Here is a 7344-nt window from a genome sequence, read left to right on the forward strand (position 1 = left end):
TGTATACATAGGAATACAGTGGTGCACGCAAGTACACAACACAGCTGATGAACCCCGTCTTCACCGAAACATGCCTGTCTCAGACTTGACTGATGAGCTTAAAGGGTCAAAAGACTAAGCTCAATATTCCCCATGTCAACTACGTCAATCATAGCATGGTGAGCTGCATTTACAATGTTACAGCAATATCAGAGATTACTGCTTTGAAATGCAGGCCTAAATACCCCTGCATTACCACGCTGAAATATAGACCTAAAAATCCAAGATTATACTTCAGTGAAATAAAGCCTTTAGGCCTAATCCATATTCAAAGTCTTGTCTCTAGCTGGGCTGTGGGCCTCTATAACCTAGTTCTGATGGCTGTTATTGGGGAAAGCTGCTTTGTACTGGTCAGTTGTGTGATGAGGGCTTGGACACGGTCTGTTGAGCTGACCTATATTTGGCTGTCTGCCCTGTCTGCACAGTCAAAACCAGAGCTTTTCTCATGTTTTGTGCTATAGGCAAATTGGGCCGCCAGGCACTCTCATCCACTCTCTGATCCAGTATTCTGATCCAGTTCAAGCTTGAATGTACTGTCATGTGAAAAATTTCATGCATATGAATCCTCCCAGACAAATTAAAGAGACGAGTCATAGAGAATCAGAATTTAGTGTAGAGGAATTTGTAATATTGGTGCATCAATGTATCTTGGTCATATGCAAACAAGAGTCTACAGGCACGCTAGCAGCTCTATAATGCCTCGTGCAGACTACACGACTTTCAGCGTCGGCCGATGGCCGTGCTCTTCACACTACACAACTTGCCGTCTTGTGACGGGAGTCTTGAAGTCATTGTGGCGTTCACACTGCGTGACTGATCGGTGACAGGGGGTCACACAGTAGGCGAGCTGACAAGGACTCACCCGATGCTGGTCTCCAAACCACGTTTTGTCAAGAAAAAACACGTGAAATGTGAAACGGGAAATGATGTGAACCTACACACAAAAAAGCTGTTGTTTGTTGTTATAAAGATAGAAATTATAAAGACAAAGAATATGGATGAAAGAATGGATTAGGACACGCAGGTAGCAGGGATCGTCTGAGCTACAGGGAGAGCTGGAGGTGAATGAAAAATGTTTTGCGGTGAAAAGTAGCTGCCTGCTCTGCCAGCTGCCTGCTCTCATTGGCTGGATGTGGATGTCAAATCGGCCGATCGACTGCTGATGTACCCCAATCACAGCCTGGCGGTCGCTAAGCTCGCCGAGCAGCAAATCGGGCTAAAGATTGTGTAGTGTGAACTAGGTTTAAGGCTAGCACAGTGGTGCTTTGAGCTAAATGCTAATATCAGCATGATTACATGATCACAATGACAATGCTAACATACCAATGTTTAGCCATGTTAGTAGCTTGCTAGCATGCTAATAATAGCTAAGTAGCGCTAAATAGAAAGTACAGCTGTATCAGTCAGTTTTTCAGTGTTTGATCACAAACCAACCTGTATGATACCTGGATCCAATATTGTTGTTTGACATTTCAGTCTGGACTATAGTGGTGTACTGACCGGCTAACATGGGAACCAACATTGCAAAAAAACAAAAACAACTACTTTTAGTATCTTGCACAGGTTTCGGAGGCCGGGACTGTGTTTCGGCATTCTGTCCACACTAAACCAAATTTTTCACACCCAAAAATGGTGCTTTTAAAAAACGCTGGAGTGGATACATTTTAAAATGAAAAACCAAGCTTTTCCGAAGTTCTTGCTTTTTTATTGTGATTTAATCAAATGTTACCTACCCAGATTTTCATTGACTGATACCACTGTTCTTTTATCTCTGTCTGCATGTTGTATTCCAACTACAGATCCCTACTCTACAGACTTGTTTAAGTAAAAACAGCAGTCTGCACTGAGGAGAAAATGCACCAAATAAAAAGTTGTGATGCATTGTATTAAGACCTGTGCAAACAATATAGCACTGTGCAATCACGACCAAGTGATTATATAATATAGGCAGATGAATAAATGGATAAATGACAGTAGTAATAATGGGATATACATGGCAGCAGTCACGTACATTGCACCAACTGTGTTGTCTGGTCAGGTCCCTCATAATGTGAGGGACAATAACAGGTAAAATCAGATCGTACTTGTCGTCCTTCACCTGGGAAGCTAAAAATTAAAAGGCTTTGGATGTTGCTGTTTCCCCCACTTTTTAATTTTTAATAATTAACATTCATGTGGCTGGTCCACCTCGTCTGTATTAACACTGTGTGCATGACTGAATGCATGGCTCGGTATGGCCACAGTGGATACTGGTTTAAATAAAGTATGGAAAACCTCTATCTTCTCTCATGACATATAAATTATTAGTGAACGTTATCATAACACTAAGAAGATATTTAAGCTATGTGAACTTCTGAAAAATGAAATGACACAATCTTCATCTTACAAATGAAAAGTTGAATTCAAAAGGTATAAACACACACCATCGCTCAATTGAATACACCCTGGGGCTCTGCACCCTTTAGGTCCCTTGACACCAAGAAGCTACATATCTCAATAAATAGCTGGGCTTGGTTTCATGGGGCTGCAGGGCTAATTGGTGGAGTACTGTAGATAGCCAGCTGGGTAGTATTCTTGCCAGGTCATTCACATCAGCTGTCTGAGTTTGTTTCTATTTTCTCTGTAGTGTGCTGTTCATTCCCTCCTGTCATTTTGTTCCTAGCATGGTCCATCATTTTATTTAATAAAGAGACTGAAGAAGGAATATAAAGCTCTCTAAGCTACCTGGTTTGCTAATTATCAGTTAGCTTAGCTAAGTTCACACAGTTTATACAAGAGACGTCTTTGTGCAATGGACTTCACAACAGGAACAAAAACATTCTTCTTTTGTGATGCAGGTTATTCTGACAGAGGAGGGATACGTAAAAGTGGATGGTGCAGCTCATAGGCCTACAGCTAATAAGTTATGATAGCATTTCCCATTTTGGACTCGATAGCTCCTTCTTCCCTCGCTTCTTTTGATGAACTGACACAGACTGTTAACCAATGGTCTTGACCACCATGTTGACCGGTGGTCAAGACCATTGGTTAACAGTCTGTGTCAGTTCATCAAAGTTGATCTCGAATAGCAACTTTTGTGTGGATTCACTCAGCCCCTGTGAACAAATCCGCTGTTGGCTAACATTCCATAGAAATTTATTTCACGACAAACATTTGCTGTAGCACATGCTGGTGAAAGTTTTTACTTGGTACTGGTATGACCAGTAGCTCATGGTGTCTAATGTTAGCATTAGATATTGCTTAAAAGGTGTATTCTGAAAGGCTTAAAATTAACAAACACTTCTAAAACCTTAATATAATATGGCAAATACTCTCATAAATAAAAAAGCAACATTCTTATAAAAAACAGAAACAATATATCTTTATAAATTTGATCACTTTACTCTCTTTCCTAAAACATGTTTGCTGCAATTCCCACCATTTTGAAAAGACTCCATGTGTGTTACATCACTAGCAAGCACAGGATGTGTTTTTCACAGTAAATTAGAACCCAAATAAACTGCATGCATGGTGTTTGAAACTAAAGGCCTCAGTGTCATGTCTCCCACACAGGACAAATATAAATTGGCAGGTCTTTGAGCCTTGTTTTATTTGATAAAACCACTGAAATCTGTGTCTGTGACATGCTATAACCTAGTGTACCATTAGCACATGGAGAAGAAAAACAAATCTTTGTGATTGTGAAAGGGAAGGCTGAAGACAGATTAGGATGAGTAGAAGTGATATTGAGAGTGACGACATCGTGTGTGATGTGACTACACAAAGAGAAAAGAGGGAAAGGGAGAAGTTAGAAAGATGAAAGCTCAGAGGAAAGAGGTAAGTTGGCAGCTAGGTAGATATATAAAGAAAATGTAGACGGACACGTGTTGGCACATGATAATGCTATGCAGCTGTGTCAGCTGGGCCGAAAGATGAAAAATCCAGAAAAAAAGGTTGTGGCGTGAAGAATGTGAAGCAGTGGTAGTGGTTTCACAAGGGCGGAGAAGAAGCCAAGGGCTCAGGTGCACTGCAGCGTTGCAGGTTTAAATCCAAACTGCAACCTTTTGGGTCATCCTCCTTCTGTCACCCTCTGCTGCATGCTGCCTAATAAAGCAGAAATGTGCTGAAAAGATGAGGAGACACTGAAATAGGTCAAGTGAAGAGAAGTGGGCAGGAGGAGAGAGGGGAGGAGGGGAGGGAAAGTTTAGAAGCATAAAGGCAACAAGAAGGAGGAGGATGCAAAGGGAGAGAGGCATGAGGAGGAAAGGAGGAGAAAGGGATGTAGGGTAAGTAGAAAGGTGGGTGGTAATGAAAAATTCAAGTTCAGAAACAGTGATAAGGGATGGATATTTAGAGAGGAAGAGGAACACTCTCCAAAATGGAAGACAAGTAAAGCCAGGTCAGCCATATTAGCAGCCTTCAGTGACCAGAGATTGTTGCCTAGCAGCATGCAAGAATATTTTTTTTCCTCTTCTCCTCTCCTCGCCCTCCTACTCCTCTTGTATTTCTCTTTTCTCCTCACCTCGCCTCCTCTTCTCCACTGCTCTCTCCACACTGTCATCCTCACTCTCTTTCCATTCCTCTTTTCCTTTCACCTTTTCATCTTCACTCTCCTTTCCGCACTTATCCACTCTGCTTGCAGGCTCCACTTTAATTTTTTTTAGTACTAGGGTGGTGCTGCCTCATGCCGACAACCAGCCTTTATTGTGTGTGTGTGTGTGTGTGTGTGTGTGTGTGTGTGCGCGCATGTGGCAGATTCCTCATGACAAGCCTTTCATCAGTGTGTAAAGCTGGCTGATGCAGCTGTTACACCAGCTCTGTGCTGCATCAGGATTACATGGCACATGTGAAGCCCGTGTCCTCCAACGCTTGGTCAAATACAGGATGATACATGGCATCAAGCAGGCGAGTGTGTGTGTGTGTGTGTGTGTGTGTTTGTGTCTGAATGCCGGCCCCTCTGGTGCTGGAACGCCCACTTGGTTTCTGACACAAGTCTGTGGCTTTTCTGGGAACGAAGTTGCTCAATGCATGTTTTCTGCTGATGTGATATTGATAAATGCTGTTATTTAATGCCACCTGAATGGCTTCAACTATTACTCTTACTATTATTGCTACAACACACTGTAAAAAGTGTATTGATTTATGGAGGTTATTTTGTTAAACCAAATATGTGCATATAGGAAGTCTTATGTAAGTGGCTACAGAGCTTATTGTCTTCATTTGACATTTGATTGCCATTGGACATCTGTCCCCAGAGGCTTTTGATATTATTCTTTTTTTTTTTTTATCGTCAACAAATCCCATTAAAAGCCCCAAACCAACGATGAATGTATTCCACAAACAAGTATTGTGTGTGTGTGTGTGTGTGTGTGTGTGTCTGTATCAAAAGCCTGATATGTGTTACGCCGCTGTGCCATAGAGCTCCTTTGTTGTCAAACAACTATTAAAAACACATCAGTGCACACTGTTGCACTGGGTGATATGTTCCTTCATTACCATGACTGTAGTTTACTTTGAGTTGATCCCACACACGCAGTCCTGCTGCTGAAATATTCATTAACATATCAAATGTTGATTAATCCACATGATGCACTATTTCCTTCTGTGTGAGTAATGTTTGATAAAAACCTAAGGTGTTTGAGGAATTCATTTGCTTTTTTTTGTGCAAAAATGAATATATATATTCGTGACACTCTTTATTAGGAGACTGATTAATGCATTTTTTTGGTCTTTATAATGACAATTGATGACAGCTACAAAATTATAGAATATGCCAGCCTTATCCTTTAGATTTCCAGATTGTCTGCCCGAGGCGTTAGATCCTAAAACTTTTGGGGCTTAGCTTTACCCAGAAACCTTTTTGATTTCCGGTCAAGTGCGTAGACTGGCCTCTAAATATCTTCTTTGAATGGCGCACTGTGTGAAGGAGAAATTACACAAAACACACAAATAATTAGTAATTTTTTTCCCTTGAAATGACACTGATTGAGTAGCTTGTACAAATTGCTTTCCATAGGATAATGGAGTAATTTACTTTGTAAATATTATTATAACTATAACATTAGTAATAATAAAAACTCACTGATTATCAGCCTTCCTTGCTGCTGGCAATGGATGCATGTAAAGACCTGTTGCTAGTTTTAAGTTTATTTGTATAGCACATTTCAAAGTGCTTTAAATAAAACATAAAAGCAGCAAAGGGAAAATTGAAAAAAACAAAAAAACATTAAAATATAGTTTTTTTTGAAAGGGTGAAGTAAAAAATAAAACAGGATAAAATACATTTTAAAGAGTTAATGATAGCTACCCATCTGAGTGGAATAGATGTTTCAGCCGCCAAATTAGTTGTAGGGATGCAATTGCTTCATATGCTTCAGGGGAAACTTATGGCTTGAAGGCAAAGGAAGGTTATCACACTATATTTCTATGCTCAGCCCATGTTCCACATTGCAGTAAAATCACAGTGAGTGCAGGCTAGCTAGACTGTTGCACACTGGTGTGCCTGCGAGCTGGCCAGGTGTGCCTTAGAATTGTGTTGTGTGTCTTGTGAAAAAAACGCTTGAGAGCCACTGAGCTAGACTAGCTAGCTAGCTAAGCAGCTGTCTTCTTCACCAACCTGAGCTTGTAGATGAGGCAATGGCACTCAGCAGAAGATAACTCTTCCTCCATCTCCTTTAAAGGAAAAAATGTGTGAATAGGATCTGCTGCTCAAACGACAATGAGAACCCGAACCTCGATTAATGTTTTCTGCCTATTTATCATGTATTTATTGTACTTTGCAAGCTTTACTTATTTACATAGAACTGTTTATTAATTACATGTAATGTATATATGTGTGTGTGTGATATATTCTGCTGTGTTTGTGGAACCATTCATGCATTGATGCTTAGCACGAATGAAGTTCCTAACTGCTTTATTTTTGTTACTACTTGCTAATTGTAGCTCTGCTAGTTGTGGTAGGCTACTACTAAAAGCAGCATTACCCCCATTACTTTGAGAGCACATTTGTGTTACGGTAACACCCACTGCAGCAAAAGTGCACTTTTAATGTACAATTCAAAACGCACATCTCTGTATTCATGAATACATTTGTTTGTACATGCACTGATGTACTCTGGAATACAAAAGGTACTCATCTTGTCACAAATAGATCTGTTACTATTATCTCTGTGTCCCAGAGTCTGCACACTTTCTTCTCACTGGCCTAGATTCTAAAGATGTACTAGTGCACCTGTCCAGGATGGGTCACTGTCCTTTGCCAAATGCATGCTGGGATAAACTCCAGCTCTTAACATGTAATCAAAATGCATTATGGTTATTGTAATG

General features: G+C 40.5%; 1 protein-coding gene across 1 annotated transcript in view; it reads left to right on the forward strand.

Annotated features, from left to right (window-relative positions):
- ctnnd2b (catenin (cadherin-associated protein), delta 2b) overlaps positions 1-7344 on the forward strand; it is a 165073-nt gene that overhangs the window by 20419 nt on the left and 137310 nt on the right. The window lies entirely within an intron of this gene.

This window comes from Micropterus dolomieu, linkage group LG06 (assembly GCF_021292245.1).
Source record: "Micropterus dolomieu isolate WLL.071019.BEF.003 ecotype Adirondacks linkage group LG06, ASM2129224v1, whole genome shotgun sequence".
In the NCBI taxonomy this organism is placed as follows: domain Eukaryota; kingdom Metazoa; phylum Chordata; class Actinopteri; order Centrarchiformes; family Centrarchidae; genus Micropterus; species Micropterus dolomieu.